Raw genomic sequence first — 18,599 nt, 5'->3', positions numbered from 1 at the left:
CTGTCTGATCAGCTGGGGTGCTTGGGTGCAGTCGGACTTGGGTTCTGAATCATCATGTCTATCCCTAGGCATATGTGTGACTCTAGACCCTCGGTGTCCTCATCTGTCAAATGGGGTGAAACATTCAGTGTTTTGTATGAAGAATGAGAAGAGTTAGCAGAGAGCTGGCCACAAGGCAGTGTTCTGTACATGTTAACTGCCCTTCTTTTCCTACTTTCTGAAAGCCTAGACAAAGGAACACAGAATTTTCAAAGCGATGAGACTTTGCAAAGGGACCTCTACTGTCATGCAGGGGAGTGCCTCACCTGGCCACAGCGACACCCAGGTGCACACTCAGCCGTGACAGCTCGTCCTTGAGCTGTTTGTAACTCTGCCGGGCAGCTGTAATTCCAGCCTGCGAAGCTGGAATTCATCTCCTTTTAACTTTCTCCCACTGGATTTTATTTTCCTGGAGAAATCTACTATGTTTAGGGTACCCTTTGATCCTATATAAGTTAGGTTTTAAAATTTATTATCTATAGTTGGTAAAAAAAAAAAAACCCACCCCAATACCAACCTATTATTAATAATAAAACTCAAGATATATGGATTGGAAGATAATGGGAAATAAAATTGCAAATTAAAACCAGACACTTTAAAGACATATTTTACAATAAAAAAGACATTTTAAATTAAATCTAACCTGAATCTAAGATTATGTTGCATTTTCCATTTACTGAATAAAGTTTTGGAAAGAAGCATCTGGCCACTGGATACACAGATTATAAAAATACAAAATAACCCATGATACCATCACAAAATAAGATTTAAAATGTCCAAGGATAAATATTTTTAAGAAAGTTCCATCATCAATTCTACTGTTCTGCCCCTAAGCTGAACTTTGTGCTAGGATCAACTCGGACCCAAACCGACCACCACACATAGCGTCTCAGGAAAGATGCTACGAACTCAGGAAAGGCAAAGGAAAAAAGGGGGGAGGGGAAGGACTTAAGAGTGAAATGGAAAAACACCTCAGGTACAAATTGAGAAAATCGCCTTAGTGCCACATTATCACCGTGGGAAACCGAGCAGAGCTTCTTACCGGGTGAGACTTATAATTCCTTACAGCGGTAATCACCAAGAATGCTGCTCTCAAGAAAAGGAAATTATGTGACATAACAGCTGATGGTTCAGAGGGGATTTTTGTAAAGACATCTGAAAATGGACTCAAGTTTCAAAAAGGATTTGTTTGCCTTTAGCCTTTAAGCGGGTTTTAAGATGAAGGTGGCTTTGAGGAAATTCAACCACAGCTCCCAAGCCACAGCCTGGCTGTGGGATGAGCAGGGAGGCCCCCCTTGGTGGGGCTGATGGCCTTGGTGTCCAGGGTCGAGTTAGATAAGCCCCACTCTGGCTCTGGCTCCTTCCAGCCAGGGGAGGCCTGACAGACGGAGGGTCGCTTCTGGAACCTGGGGCTCCTGGTCCCTGGCCCTCACACCACAGCACATCTAGCCTCACAACTAGGCCACACACAGGCGTGTGAAAGCCAAGCTGCTAGGGGTCTAATTAGTCTGTGTCTCTCAAGCACAGCCTGAGGTGAAAACAAAATACAACTCTCATCATGTTAATTAGTAATATAATTTAAGGTATCCAAGTCAAGGTCACTTGATGTTTCCAGTGGCATTTAGCAGAGCGTTGCCTGCAAAAGGCTGCCTGAGTTCCGCCACGCCTGTGGATTTGCATGTTGCAAGGTCTGCGTCCTGGTTCTCCCAGACACCTCCCCTCCCTATGCACCAGGAGCCCCACGAGGCAACGAGAAACCACAGTGCAGACCAGTGCTGCTGCCAGGAAGGCTGGTGGGTCTGGAAACAGGGTGTTCTGGACGGAGAATGCTCAGAAAGATGCAGAGATAAAGATTACGTGTGCCTTCTGGACGTCTCAGTGAGAGCAGAAGTGGCCAGGAGTGGGCAGGCTCTTAGTTGAGCGTCTGTTCAGCACCCACATCTGCTTGGCATTTACAGTGAGGAAGACTGTTACTCAAAAAAGGCTTATGCTGGCTTCCATTACTGTTGCCAGAGATATCACTAAGTACACACAAAACTGACAGGATGGTAGGAATGCAAATTTCTTAACTACTAAGAGGATACCTCAAAAATTTAGCCAAGTGGTGACAGGATTTGCTGTAAAGACAACACTTTTTCCAAAATGCAAGCACAAGACCAGTTTATTTCCTGAGACAGACCATGCAATGACCCTGAAGTGTGCTGGGACCTCCAGCGGGCCAGTAGCCATTGTGGACCGGGCCTCAGTCCTTGGCCTTGGGTGTGGTGGCTGGCACTGGGCTTGGCTGGGCTGGGCTATGGCCCATTCTGAACCTCAGCACTATTTGGTGTTTTCTGATTTCAGAAATAGGAATCTCCTAGTACCAGCTCGGACCACCAGCATCTTCATGTAAGTATTTAAAATTCTTGGGTTTTACCCCTTGCACTGCCTCTTAGTTGACTTCACTTGAAATGGAACAATGAATTTGGGTTTAAAAGTATGCTCACTTACATTCTCTGCTTGGGCTGAACAACCCAACCACCCGTGGCTTGCAGGCAAGGTAATGGTCACTCAGAGAAGTCCAGAACTGTGGCAGCCTCATGATAAAAAATGGTCCCAACTTCCCCCCTCCTGGTATCTGTAAGAGGGCTTTGCAGCTTCTTCCATCGAGAGGTCAGGTCCACTTCCCTACTCCTGCGCTGGCCTCCTGACTTGTCCTGGCCAGCAGGATGCAGAAGTGACTTCATTCCTCTCCCAAGCCTCCTTCTCAGGGAGCCCTGCCACAAGTCCAGGCTAGCCGCTGGTGGATGAGAGACTTGGTGGCACAGAGCTCAATCAGCAGTTGTCCCAGCAGAAGCTGGGAACGCATGACAGAGCTCAGGTAAGAGAAGTAGAGATACCTCACCTCAGTGTGTAACTGACCTCGGACACATGAGTAAGTCCCTGGGAGCCCAGGTCTGATCTGCAGACCTGCTCAGACGACCTACATAGACTCCTAAGCTAAAACCGGTGCTCATCATCGTATGCCACTGATGTGGGTGGTTTATCATACCTCGTCCTTGTGGCAATAGGTAACTGTACAAGGTGACAAAGCAAGAGACTATGGGCTGGACCTCCGGTTTTGGAATCCAGTGGCCTTTCCCTCACACAAACATAGCTTTGGATTTATTAGATCATGCTTGTGATGGTAATATAATTTTAAAGGGTAGATACCTCCTGTAGTTGCTGATAATTTCAAGACAATTGTACAGTTTCCTTAAGAAAGAGAGTGAGAGGGAACTTCCCATAAGCCTATAGATTTCCAAGATGCCCTGCTCATTCTGTGTCCACGAACAGAGTGCCTAGGAGCTATGGGCCCTGCTGTGCCATTCGTTACGCAGCATCTCCAACTAGCTGGTAGATGGGCTGTTTCCATTTATTTTAATGAATCTGTGATGCATTATTCAAAGATTCTGCACATGATGAATAATCAGCCATATTTTTTACACTTTATCTTTTTCAGTTTCACAAGAATTTCAAAGGAGAAAGAACATAAAATGTGGGCTGTAATTACCCAAGGGTAGCTGTAAACACGGTTCGTTTTTCTAAGGATTTGTTGTGAAGAAAGAATGTGAGAGCAGCTAAGCCCTGGGTATGTTCTAGATGCAGCACGTGTGGGATGGTCTCTGCAGGGTGTGCTGGAGGAGGTCGGCAAATCATAACAAACTTTTCCCACCCCCCAAACCTTGCATCTTCTTTTCCTTACCGACTGTTCCATATTGTCATTTATCGTGAGAGTTAGAGACACCGATTACTATTCTTTTTAATAAAAGGAAAAAGTGAAGTTTTTGTTTCCTGACATTTGTTATTGTGAAAATACACTGCTATGTCTTATTTTACTTTAGAGGGAACGTGTGAACTGTCTTTGTACAGGCTGTGTGATGCACGGGGTGATGACTTTTTAAAAAGGAGTGGTCTTCATTTAATAGGAGAGAATTTTGCTGGTACAACATACATCATCACACACACAAAAGGCCTGCAAATGATTTTTATAACTGTATTAGAGAGAAAGGGGATATTTAACTGTGCATCTATCCATCCATTCGCTGCTCAGGCATCAGCATCTCTGCAAACTCTGTGGCACCAACATGCTAGTGCAGAGCAGCTGCCGGTCCCCGTGGCCTGGGGCACACACTTTGTAGTTTGCTCCAGTTCTACCTATTGCCTGTTACGGGCTTCTTTACTTGTTTATGTTTCTTGCTGGCCCCTGAAGACATTTTATAGTTCACGACCCCTATACGAAGTGGATGCATAGTAGTAGCTGAACCAAGAATAATAGAAACCACATCTTCCTAACAGCTACCAATGCTTGGATCGTTAAATCACAATGTACAAAAATAAAACGTGGACTGTACGGGGCACTGGAAGAGAACTAAACACACACACACACACACACACACACACACACAACATTCCCTATCTTATATATGAGAAAAGATACTGAGTAACCTGGATATTAATTAATAAGGTATTAACCAAGAAGAGTGAATGAGCAGGGAAGTGCAAAAGAAAGGAGAGCCTGGTGAATTGGGGCTGAGGGAAAAATGCAGGAGAGGGGTGGAAAGCCAACCCTCCAGCAGGTATGTGCCCAGAGACATTAAGGGTAATTTTGAATTATGTGCTAAAGAGAGGAGTGGGGGAAGGGAAACCACCTGCTCCAGGATGCAGGCTTCCTCAGCAGAAGCTGAGAGGCAGCTAGCTACCAAGGTGCTGAAGTGTGAAGGGCCTTCTCTGGGTTTCTTCCTCCTAATCCTGCACACACTCTCTTTTTCTGCTCTCTTTTCTGGGGCTAGTTCTAGATCCTTCCATCTGCACATGTGCACGTGATGGCTGGTAGGCATCCCACACCACATGGCCACAGAACCTTCCCCACCCGAGAGACTAATGGGGAAGGCACCTAGCTGTCTCCAGCTTTTCTTTGGTGAAGAGAACGCCCTAACCCAAGTCTCTAGAGAGCTATAAATACACACTTGCGTTGCTCAGACAGCTGCTGGATCTAATTCCACGCCAGTGTCCAGTTCCTTCACTAATGACCACTTACACGTAATTAAATTTGGAATTATAGGATCTTAATGTTGGGAAAATGCATTTTTACCACAACTATTTTTTAGCATTCACTGAAGACCAGAATGAGGCTGCTTCTCCTCAGAACCAAATATGCTTTACTATCATCTTAATTGCAGCCTAATGATTTCTAAGCAATCTGCACTCTGAAATAAAAAAAAGGAATTACCATTTTTGAGCATCCACTACATGCTAGGCACCTTATAGTTTACCTCCAATCTCCAGATATCCATGAAGTAAGGGTTCTGATCTCCTTTTCACACATGAGAAAACTAAGGCTCAGAGGTTAAATGATACAGGGTCACCAAACTGGTACTCTGCTGTAGAACCTGGGTCTCCCTTGAGAGGCCAGGGTACTTTAAGAAAGACAGAATAAATTCATGAATGGAAGAGAAAAGAGAAGATGAAAAATAAAACAAAATAAAAACAAAACAAAAACCTGGAAACCCCAGTGTCTAACAATAAGAGATTGATTAAGCATGGTTTGGTGAAATATATGATGGGCCATTATATAGCTAGTAAAAATAGATAGTAGAAAGTTACAACTATGGACAAATGTTCATGATATATTTAAAAATGGCTCATAAAACAGGAGGCATAATAAGATTTCAACTCTGTAAACAAAATTGTGGAGATATATGCACCAAATAGGAAATACACCTAGGTATTTTTTGGTGGAAGTAATTGAATTGATTTTGACTTTTCTTTTCTTGTGAGTGCTGCTGAGTTGCCGTGTGTGGGCCCTTAGCAGGAATCACAAAGAAAAGGAGAGAAAACGGGCGAGCTGATGAGCACTCTGTGCGGGAGAAAGGTGAGCAGGATGAAAGGCCGGACAGCCGCAGAGGCTGGCTGCCTGTCTGACTCAGACGGCATCTCTGCAGGGACTGTGACTCACGCGTGAGTCAGGCTGGGCTCTGTTTTTGACAGGGTGCTGGGGTGATGGGAGTCATCTCGGGGGACAGCAAGAAACATAATGTCTTATAAGGGAGCATTTCTGTGGATGGGCTCTTTGACTCAACCACTGACATCCATCCAGCTCAGTCTCTCTCCCTCCCTCCCTGTCTCCTCCTTGGACCTGCAGCAGATATTAGGCTCTAAAATAATCGCCATACACGTGACTGTCTGCATTTTTAAGGCCAGTCTGTCTGTTTACTCTGCTCAGCCCAGACAGAGTTTAGACTCGTATCTGGCCTCCCTGCTGCTCAGCTTCAGCTGCTGGGGCTGAAGAAATGCTCATCCCCCGCCAGACCTGTGACAATGTCCACAGAGCGGGCGTAAAGGTATGGCAGTCCGAGGGTCAGTGCCTGGATTTGGTGAACACGGCAGTCTTTCTACCTTGTGAACATGGAATCACTGCTTTCACCACTCTTTGTTATGTTTAAAAAAATGCTGGGCCTCTCATGCAGACTTAGTTGCACAGTAAGCTTTATCTCAAAGGCATTCTCTTTCATGATTTAACGTGTGGCCATTTGATTTCTGTACAGCCATTAAAAAGAATGCAGGAGATCTACCAAACTGCCTTGGTTCCAGGGAGCCTGGTCATGCACATTCTGGCATCTTTAAACTCAGGATGTGCCTCGCAGTCTCCACTACCCAGGGCAGCTGGTGGCAGTTCCGCTCCACTGAACTGTAGCCCCATCCGCCAGCAGACCAGTTAAGGACCACTGAGGAAAGAGGCCGGCCCTGGGAGCATGTCTTCCGATAAGAACAAAGCTCCAGCATCAAAACCTGCAGAATGGGGACAGTGGTTTAGAAGCAGACACAGCGTCCCTGACGGCACACAGGGTGACAGCGTGGGGAAAAGCAAAGACTGAGGCCTTTGAGGGAAAGTAGTTCAACAGAGAATTGGACCCTGAATGTGAAAATTTGTTGGACTCAACCAACAAATTTCACTTTTTTTTCCTGTATGCACATAAGGCATGTGTATATCTAAGTAACTCTAAAAAGACTTTGAATAACTAAAATAACAATTTTGAGTGATAGGAGGCATGTATCATCACTTAGTTGGCAGTGGTTCTTCGAAATATCTCCCACAGGTTTTTAATGCAGTGATAATGTGAACAATGAGACCAATCCAGGGGCACAGAACATTCTGTAAGACTGAACTGGGATTGTGGAAATCTCTGGGTGGCCCAGCTCACCCGAAGTCAGTGAGGGTATTGTCTAGTAGCAGCGAATGCTTTGGTAAACTCTCACAGGGGGTCCAGTCCTCAAGTGAGCTGCGTGTGTGCAGACACATGTGTGGAAGCCCTGCCCGAGGGTGTGCAAACCACAGTAATAAAGTCATGACAACCTGTCAGAGATGATGCGCCAATGAAAAATCATTCCTAGAAGCTCTTTTAATTAAACATTCAGCTGTCCACTGGAGCCAATTTTAAATATAAAATGCAGCCCTGTGGCCTTTTTCTTCCTGCCTCCCACCCTTTCGCAATAGCTCCGACAATGAATTCTCATTGGTGACTTGAAAAAAAATCGCAAGACAGGGTACAGCTGGTTATGCCTCTAGCAAGATGTCAAATTTTGCTTGCACAAAATTAATTGCACCTAATTAAACTGGGGTCATTGGCATTATTGTAAAGCGAGGCTATTTATTAGACAAAGAAAATTTCTCAAATACCAATTTGCTTTTCTTTCAGGTTTGTGAAAGAGAAGAATTGCTTACATAATTAAATTTGTTTTGCCATTTTAAGCTTTTTGCTCTTCAGGAGATCCACTTCAAGTCTTCTTTCAAATGTTACTTATAAAATTGTGTAACACTTTAGAATACTAGAGGTAATCCTTGGAGGGGGTTATAAAAAAAATGATAGTTTTTTTTTTTCAACTAATATCAAAAGGAGAATTTGTAAACATCCATTTGCAATGACACATGCCTTGGAATTACTAACACACAAAAAGGGTTTCTAAGCAAATTACTGGTATACATGTCTGAGATTATGAAATTTAAAACATATTTTGCATGTAATAAATAGGTTGCTATAGGATGCACCTATTACTGCAAGAAAGATGCCTCAGAAAGCCAGTTTCACTGTGATGGAACAGGACCCCCATGCTGGGTATATGTGACCCTTATGCTTACTTCTTCCAGGAAGTTATGCAGAAATTATCATCATTAGAGACAGAAGGATGATTCACATTCCCGGCAAAATGATGCTGATTCGACCTGTGGTTCGCGGCAGATTATACATGCAGATTCTCAGCCCCTCATGGTCAAAGCTCCAGCGAACCTGTTTCTTTAATGGCTCTCTAGATCAATGCTATGCAGTCGCTACAACTCTCTAGGCTCTGGCACTCCCCGTCCCCCCACCCAAACGCAAAAGGATGTGGTGGGTACCTATTATCGGTCTTGTTTCAGCCACTCACCAATAAACCTATACGAACAAGAGCGATAGGCGTTTTGATTTGGGTATGTTGCAATGGTTGAGACGAGTAAACAGTAATCATTATTCAAACCAGCTGCTCAAAAGCTCTCTGGGGGATTTCTGTTTTCATAATATTCACAATGTTTGGAGAGGAGAGCATGGCCTATTCTAGGTTACACCATCCCATCTCATACTTGATGAAAAGGACAGTATTAGATCTTATTTACATTTATTTGTATGTAAATAAAATCTCGGGGCAAGGCAAGAAGGGAGCTGAGCGGTAATTTTGCAGTTACTTGGAGGAAAGGACAGTGAAGAAGGCAGAGAGAGTTTTCTGCACAAGGTCAGATCAGGGTGTGACGTCTGAAAAATGAAAGACTTCCTGGGCGTCTACCACTAAACAGCCCTCCGTCCTGTGTGCTCGTGGCCGCCAGGCAGGTGCTGCTCCTTCTGCGGCACGAAGCTGCATAAACCCAGCATCCGAACTCTAATGCTGATTCAAGATCAATTTGGTCAATAAAAAAATTCTATAGAAAATTATTATACTCATAAAAAAGGAATATTTATTTTTTCAAGAACATGATTAGACCTAATATTTCTTAGAAACCTTATTTCAAAAATAGGTAATTTATTTTTATCATTCCCTTTTAAGCTTTTAAAAGTTCTGTTGAAATATTTTTAAATAGAAAAAAATGACAAAGGTCATACAGTCTCAATTTGAAAGGCTGATTACGTGTGGATTAGCAAATTTTGAAGAAAAAAAATGGGCACTTCCTATATTTGCCATACTTCAGTATAAGTCAAATTTAATTAGTAGAGTTATGAAGCAATATCAAAAATTCTTTTCCTACAATATTAGGCATGAAACATCTTTATGGGATTACTGTAAACCTAGCTTACATTTCACAGCTTGTCACTCCTTCCAAAAGTGCTTTAGGAGATGTCACCAGTTAGAGACATTCAGTGGGGACGGCTGAGAAGGACCTACACTCACAGGTGCGGCTGAAACACGTCTTCCCAGAAGACCCCCGTGCCATTTCATGATGTCTCACGTGATGTGCAGATTTTCACAGGTGCACACATGTACGTTCTTCAAAACACATAAAGAGAACTCTATCATGTTACCAAACAAAGATGCCATTTACGTGGGTGGTCGCCACCTTAAAAGTAAGCTCAGCACTTCAGAATTCATTGCTTGGCCAATTAATTTTAAGACCTCAGCCTCATTTAAAACCGAGTACTGAGCTTTCAGAGAGGTGCGTTCATGTAAGATTTACCTAGTTCGGATTCATTTAACGAATTCAACGCATGTGCTCTGATACATGTTTGAACACTGTGGCGACCTCAAAGATCTGACATCCCTCAAGTACTTTTGTGAGTAAGAGGGGAGGTATTTCTAGCTCCATGAAGAATTTCAGGGGTTGTAATACATTAGAAAAATTAATTCTAATAGGGATGGGGAATATAGGTTATACAAATGCAACTGAACAATTTCCTAGGGCTTTTCTCCTACATTATTTCTGATGAGGGGGAATGACAGTCTGTCTTTGCAGACTTTAAATTTATGGCAATAAAGAGATATTTCTTAGAAACATTAAGTGTCATTATTAATCATCATCTTAAGAAGTATCCAAAAAGTCATCGTGTTCTCACAGAGGATGATCTCATCCCAGCATGTGGAGATGAAAACATCTGAGAGAACAGGATATAAATAACCTTCCTTATGGCGAGTCAACAAGTGTAGCTTGTTCTGAGCTACTGCGAAACACATGTGTTTAGATCTCTGTGTCTCCAAAGGGGGTCGATGACTCAGTGGTTTCCAAGCTTCGCTCTGTCAGGAGAGTTTCAGGTAGGCTCTGGGGGCCAGCGGGGGAGGGAGGGAGAGGGGCACAGATGGGGAGTGATGGGGAAGGCATTTTCTGGGCGGCGTTGTCCCAGACCCCGTCCTTCAGTCCTCCTGGACCACAGGAAGGCGGCTCTGTTTTACATACAGGGTTTCTGCAGAGGATTTTGCTTCAGAAGATATTTCTTTTATCATTCCACTTATACGTGGCATGTCAAGGACAACATAAACAAACAAAAATAGAGGCTCACAGATACGGAGAACAGACTGATAGTTGACAGAAGGGAGGAAGGTTGGGGCACAGGGTAAAAATGGAGAAGGGATTAAGAAGTACAAATTGGTAGTTACAGAACAGTTACAGAGATGTAAAGTACAGCATAAGAAATATAGTCAATACTATCATAATAAGTAGGTATGGTGCCAAGTGGGTAGTTGAAATACTGGGGGGACCACTTTGTAAATTACACGACTGACTAACCACTATGCTGTACACCTGAAACTAATACAGAATAATATTGAATTGAAATTGTAAATGAAAGAAAAAAAACCCTTCATGAGACTTCTATTTAAATATGGTATCCTGAATGAACATTGCTATATATTTAATCTCCTGAAGTCCTACTAAAATAATACTAAAGGAAGAGGAAAGGTATAAACCTACATGGACAAAGAAAATGGAAGACAACAGTACACAAGAGAGTTTGAAAAACTTTGGAAGATAAAATGTAGGTGATGGATGAGAGGTATCTGACAGCACCCGACGGGACTGTCTATCTGGACCCTCTATTTGCCCTGTTCACCTACAGCCCTCTGGCCAGCAGCAGGTGGGAGGACATGATCCGCAGACACTGACTCAAAGGAGCTCTGGACTGGGGCACAGGCAGGCACAGTTGGAGGGGCAATAAAGGGCCTTACTGACCCCCAAGAGAATTAAGGGGAATTCTACATGCTGAACCTTACACCCTTCCCTTGCTAGTCTTAAAAGACTAATAACCAGGCTTCAGACTCTTGGATGAGGTTGTAGAGTTCTCTGTGATGACTCACAGCTCAAGAGAAAGGATAGTTTCAGGTGGTTTTAATCGGATGCACCTTAATGAAATGGTTGTGCTTCTATCTGACCATTCTAAAGGCAAGTTCACCATGCATTAATTCAACAACTGTTTAGTGACTATGTACTAGGTGCTATTTTAGGCAACAGTTATGGTGGTGAGCAAAACAGATGTGCTTACATGGAACTTATATTTTAGTGCTGGAGAAAGACAAAGAGCAGATGGCAGGTAGTGACAGGAATCACGAAGAAGAACAATCAGGATAAGAGGACATGCAGGGTAAGAGGAGAGAAAGTGATGGGTATGCTGGGTGTTTACCATTTCACTGGGTGGTCAGAGAAGCTCTCTTGAGGAGACAGTATATGCCACCAAACCCCAGCCAGAGAGTTCATTAAACAGCTTTTTGAGTTTTACATTTAATTATTAGTGGACAGAAATCAAAACCAAAAAACTAAACTCAGAAAAAGTCATGGACAATGTAGAAATAGGAAGAAAACATTTTGACAATAACTAAAATTAATACCTTCAGTGAGATGAAAAAGTATCATGCCAACAATTGTGAAAACATAAACAAAATGGACACATTCTTAGAAAAATATAACTAATTAGAACTGACTCAAGAAGAAATAAAAAATGTATACAATCCTATAACCATATAGTAAATAAAAGAGGTTGAAGCAAATATGCAAAGTAAATGCCTGGCTTGTATGATCACACAGGTGAAAAACAGATCACTCCAACATTATGCAGGCTTTTCTCAGACATCAAGAAAGAGGAAATAATATCCAGCTTATTTTTAAGCCAGCATAACCCTGATACTAAAAACAGAGAAAAATATTGTGAGAAAAGAATATAACACACCCATGTCACTCATGAACAGAAACGTAACAATCCTAGACAGAATATTATAAATAAAATCCAGTAGTTTCTGCAAAAAGAGAATATCCTCAACCAATTTAGGTTTATATAGGAATGTAAAGACTGTTCAGTATTTCGAAGCTCTACCAATGTAATTCATCAATTCATTACTAGCTTAATACAGTGAATCATATAATCACCTCAACAAATGTAGAAAAACATAATATTCATGATAAAAATTATTTGTAAATTATAAATAGAAGGGAATATCATTAAGCTCACCAAGAGAAACATTAAAGAAAACATAAATTTAACATCATCCTAAATGGGGAAACATTAGAAGCATTGCATTTAATATGAGAAACAAACTAAGGACTCCAACTAGTACCATTTTTAATCCTCAATGTATTAGCGTGCCTACCCAGTGTAATAAAACAACCAGAAGCATGAGGATTGTGAAGGAAGAAATAAAGCTGCTATTTTTGTAGATGATATTATTTAAAAATCTCAGAGAATGTAGAGGCAACTTCATTAGAAGGAATGGGGTCAGAGAAGTAACAGGAGTGATGATAACACAGAGACTGGGTAGAGGACTACTACACAAAGTCAGGTGCATTTCTGTCCACCAGCAGCAAATGAGAAAGGATTATTAAAGAGAATTTAAGATAAAAACAGAATATCAGATATCTACAAATAAATACAAGAAAAGATGTACATTAAGCTGGAATTATAAAACCTTAAGAAATATTTAATAACATCTAAATAAAGGGGGGATAGGCCATATCCATGGATCAAAGGATTAATATAATGAAAATCTAATTCTCCCTTAAATTTATCTATAGATTCAATGCAATTCCAGTCAAAATCCTAAGAGAATATTTTGCTGAACTTGATTAGATGATTTAAAATTTATATAGAAAAATAAATATAAAATTAAAAAAAGAACAGGCAGTGTGTTTCTAATTAAAAGAGTAAGAAGAGGGACTTCTTTGTCCAAATATCAGGACTTATTTTGAACCTCTAATAATTAAGACTGCTTAGTATTGATGCCGGAATAGAAACACTAATCAATGAAATAGAATGTATTCCAGTTAATGTCTGCTATATAAAGAAGCAGCCAAATCAGTGAGTAAAAAAGGGATTGTTTAGTAAATATGATGCAAAAAATAATCATGTGCCCTGGGTGGCATAGCTCAGTGGATTGAGCTTGGGCTGCGAACCAAAGCATTGCAGGTTCGATTCCCAGTCAGGGTACATGCCTGGATTGCAGGCCACAATCCCCAGCAACTGCACATTGATGTTTCTCTTTCTCTCTCTTTCTCCCTCCCTTCCCTCTCTAAAAATAAATAAAATCTTTTTTTCTTTTTCTTTTTTTCCCCACTTTTTAAAATTTTAATCATTGTTCAAGTACAGTTTTCTCCCTTTTACTCCCAATCCAGCCCACCCACCCAACCCTTCCCACTTCCCTCCCCATTTAAAAAAAAAGATCATGTATATGGAAAAAGATAAGATTAGATTTCTCCTCATACTAGATCAAGAAACCAACTCCTGATTTATTACAGACTTAAAAAAAACAACCGACACTTTCAACTCTTGTAGGACATCTGGGTTAATGTCTTGTGGGCCCTGGGGTAGAAGAAGATTTTTATATAAGACACAGAAAAGTACTGACTCTAAAAGTTTGATAAAAATTTATGGTATTAAAATTAAGAATTTGTGGTCATAAAAGACACACTGAAGAAGTAGAAAGACAAGCTACAATCTGGGAAAGGTACCTGCAGTATATACAGCGTGTTAAGGATTAGTATCATGACTACACAACTTTCATAAGTCAATTAAAAAAAAGGAAGAGAATCCATGAGATCCAAATAGACATTTCACAGATGAAGAACCAAGGATGCCTAATAAACACAAAGTAACACTATGTTATACCATTCAATTAATAAAAGTTTAAAGTAAATTGTCAATATTAAGTGTTAGAAAGGTTATAGATCCACAGGCTCTCTGAAACACTGCTCGTAGCATGAAACTTGTTGTAATCATTTTGGAAAAAAGATTATCGCTGGCTGGTGTGGCTCAGTGGACTGAGTGACAGACTGAGAATCAAAGGATCACCAGATGGATTCCCAGTCAGGGCACATGCCTGGGTTGCAGGCCAGGTCCCCAGTAGGGGAAGCGTGATAGGCAACCACACATTGATGTTTTTCTCCCTTTCTTTCTCCCTCCCTTCCCCTCTCTAAAAATATCTCACTTCTGGCCAAGATGAAGATGTAGTAGGCAGATACACTGTGCCTCCTCACACAACCAAAAGAAGGATAAGAACAAATAAAAAAAAAACTGCCAGAAAATCGAACTGCATGGAAGTCTGACAACTAAGGAGTTAAAGAAGACACATTCATCCAGACCAGCAGGGGGTGCGGAGAGAACTTGTGCAAGGCTTCGGCAGGCAGATCAGTGAGGCAGCAGCTGGTGGAGTTGGGGGTCCCATGTATACTCATATGTGGATAAACCGGGAGGAACAACTAGGGAGCGAGACAGATGGGGAGGAGCAACTGGGAATGAGACAGTCCACACAACCCAGGGTTCCAGTGTGAGGAAATAAAGCCTCAGACCTCTAACTGAAAAAACCTGTGGGTACTGCAGTGGGAGAAGCTCCCAGCCTCACAGGGGAGTTCATTGGAGAGACCCATAGGGTCCTATAACGTACACAAAACCACCTATCTGGGAATCAGCACCAGCAGGGCCTAATTTGCTCGGGGGAAGTGGCGGAAGTGACTGAAAGCTGGCTGAGAGTGGAGTAAGCAGCACTGTTTCCTCTTGGACCCCTCCCCCACATACAGCGTCACAACACAGCAATGTGGGTTGCCCCGCCCTGGCGAATACCTAAGGCTCCGCTCCTTACTATGTAACAGGAGTGCCAAGACAAAAAATATGGCCCAAATGAAAGAACAGATCAAAGATCCAGAAAAAATACAACCAATCGATAAAGAGATAGCCAACCTATCAGATGCTGGTAATCAGGATGCTCACAGAAATGGTTGAGTATGGTCACAAAATAGAGGAAAAAGTGAAGGCTATGAAAAGCGAATAAAGGAAAATGTACAGGGAGCCAACAGTGAAGAGAAGGAAACCAGAACTCAAATCAACAGTTTGGACCAGAAAGAAGAAATAAACATTCAACCAGAACAGAATGAAGAAATAAGAATTCAAAAAAAATAAGGAGAGGTTTAGGAACCTCCAGGACAACTTTAAACATTCCAACAACAGAATCATAGGGGTACCAGAAGGAGAAGAGGAAGAGGAAGACATTGAAAACTTATCTGAAAACATAATGAAGAAGAACTCCTCAATCTGGCAAAGGAAATAGACTTCCAGGAAGTCCAGGAAGCTCAGAGAGTCCCAAAGAAGTTGGACCCAAGGAGGAACACACCAAGGCACATCATAATTACATTAGCCAAGATTAAAATGAAGGAGAGAATCCTAGAAGCAGCAAGAGATAAGGAGACAGTTACCTACAAAGGAGTTCCCATCAGACTGTCAGCTGATTTCTCAAAAGAGACTTTGTAGGCAAGAAGGGGCTGGAAAGAAGTATTCCAAGTCATGAAGGCAAGGACCTACATCCAAGATTGCTCTATCCAGCAAAGCTTTCATTTAGAATGGAAGGACAGTTAAAGTGCTTCCCAGATAAGGTCAAGTTAAGGAAGTTCATCATCACCAAGCCCTTATTTTGTGAAATGTTAAAGGGACTTTATCTAAGAAAAAGAAGATCAAAAACTATGAACAATAAAATGACAATAAACTCACAACTATCAACAACTGAACCGAAAAAAAACAAAAACGAACTAAGCAAACAACTAGAACAGGAACCGATTCACAGAAATGGAGATCACATGGAGGTTTACCAGAGGGGTGGGGGAGGGGGAGAGTGGGGGAAAAGGTATAGGGAATAAGAAGCATAAATGGTAGGTACAAAATAGGCAGGGGGAGGTTAAGAACAGTATGGGAAATGGAGAAGCCAAAGAACTTACATGTATGACCAATAGACATGAACTAAGGTGGGGAGATGATGGTGGGAAAGGGAGTACAGGGAGGAGGGGAATAAAGGGGAGAAAAAAAATGGGACAACTGTAATAGCATAATCAATAAAACTTATTAAAAATAAATAAAAATCTTAAAAAAGAAAGAAAACAGACTGGCATTATCTTCTAAATGTAAGCATTCATGTATTTTCCTAGTAACTCCACTCCTAGGTGGAATCAAAGAGAAACTCTTGCACACAGAGAGCAAAAGACACGTGCAAGCACATTTATAAGCAGTAATGTTTACAAGAGCAAAACCTTTGGAAAAACTCAGTGCCCATCATCAGGACAGTGGCAGAAGAAACTGACTATATTCACATAGTGAAATATTATATAGCAATTGAAATCACAGACCAGCAAGAGGGAAGGTGGGGCAATTTTAAATTCAGGACAAAAAAACTTCTCAAGTAATCACAGCTTGTGACCTAGTTCAGTATGAATACTATATACCCAAACAATGGAAACACTGAACAGTTATTTGCCTCCAAACCGTGAAGTAACCATGAAGAGAACAGGGTCTGGAGTACACAGGCGTGTCTGTGAGACAGCTGTAAAAGGAAGCTAAAGCCCACATTTCTACAGTAGGTGGTCGAAAGATGGTCACTTAAAAGTAAATGCTAAGAAGACAAGCATTTTACTTAGAGATATGTAGGTAAATACCAGAAGAAACAGCCAAGGAGTTCAAAGTTTCTGGAGAGTGGGATACAAATAGAGAGGGATTGAACAGGAGACTGTTACTTGTATTTCATGACATTATATACCTTGTAGTTATTATTCTATTTTGCTTTCACAGCCATATGTATGTGTGTGTATATGTGTGTGTGTGTATACTGTATCTACCTATATCTATCTAGTTAGCTAACTTTGATTTAAAAAACAAAAATCTCCCATTTGGACACCAAAGATATGATATTGCTGAGCAGAGAAATGGAGTTTCTAGAAGAAAACTTTTTGGTGCTTTGGGGAATATTAGAGAGCAGTAGCAGAAACCTCTAAGCCTGTAGGGTTCAATCACCTTATTTTATGAAAATGAGGAAACTGAGGCATGATAAAACTAAGTAAGCTGACCAAGTCTCAAAATCAGAAGCTCACGAGAACTAATCCTCAGACCTCCAGGGGCCCAGGCCAGAGCTCCTCCTACCACACCCCACTGGGAGGGCGAACAGGTGCTGCTACAGCGAAGGGAAGGGCTGACCTTCCCGCTCTGGAATGCCACACCAAAAGAGCGAGGGAACCGAGGAAGAGACGCCTAACTCTGCATGGCCCAGGGGCAGCTCCTGTCCTGATGAGCTAACTCACCTGCCGTGACCCTAAATATGCATGTACTCGAGCGTGTGTGTGCTTTCTGATTTTTGCTGATTTAAATGAATCTCTAAGCACCAGACTGCAGTAAAATACAAGGCTTACTGAAAGCCAGAAAGCCAGATATTAAAGTGCCTGATTCCAGGCCGCACGTGAAAGTGAGGGTGGATGGTTGAATGAATTCATAAGTGCTATCTTGTGTCTCCCACAGCTGGCCTTACACGGTATATATATACCTAGTATTGATTCCTGGAGCATGTACTCTCATTGAGCCCAAAGGAAGACGCAGCCATTTCGACCAGAAATGGGCATTTGGGGAGGCATCAAGAGAATGCCGATGCGTCTTCAGCTACCACCATCTTTATTAAAAACCAAGTTCTATGTGTTTTAACCACCTGGAACACCCATATTCATAATAGTCACCTTTTCAGATTGCCTCACTAAGCAACGTGTGACCCATGGACTGGCAGCTGGGGCCTCAGCTGGGAGCTTGTTAGAAATACAGAATCTTGAGCCCCACCTAACCCTAATGACTCAGCATCAGCATCAGCACGCTGACAAAACCCCAGGTGTTTCACACGCTTAATAACGTTTGAGAAGCTCTCATCAACAGCCTTATTTGCTGGGTAAAATTATAATTTTAATATATTTTAATTGGAACTGGAAGCTATGTAAATAGCCAATGTTATACTGAAATATCAATAAATGAGCAACGATATCTTGAAATAAGTTAAGATGAAGAAAAGCCATCTGGAGGGCAGGTGAAGCTCGGTACTGGAGTAAGCGGTAAACAACCAGAGCGGGAACTGTGTTTCTCAGCTGCCAGTTTTCACTGCAATCAGATACATGAGGGAGGTGACGCTGGGTGCTTTGGGGGCGCTTAATGGGAAATCTGGTGGTCTGCCACACTCCTCTAAGCGTCAGCCAGCTTGCCTTGGAGTGTGCCTTGATTCCCTCATCACCGTGCAAAATCAGAACAGTGTCTAGA

The 18,599-nt window shown here is 41.9% G+C and overlaps 1 protein-coding gene across 4 annotated transcripts in view; it reads right to left on the bottom strand.

The window, feature by feature from the left end:
• Positions 1-18,599, bottom strand: part of SCHIP1 (schwannomin interacting protein 1) — a 125,769-nt gene that overhangs the window by 10,351 nt on the left and 96,819 nt on the right. The gene's annotated exons all lie outside the window — the stretch shown is intronic.

This window comes from Phyllostomus hastatus, unplaced genomic scaffold, assembly GCF_019186645.2.
Source record: "Phyllostomus hastatus isolate PE091 unplaced genomic scaffold, TTU_PhHast_1.1 phas_contig_86, whole genome shotgun sequence".
In the NCBI taxonomy this organism is placed as follows: Eukaryota; Metazoa; Chordata; class Mammalia; order Chiroptera; family Phyllostomidae; genus Phyllostomus; species Phyllostomus hastatus.
Note: the sequence above shows the minus strand (reverse complement) of the source record. Positions and strands in the feature narration are given on the sequence as shown.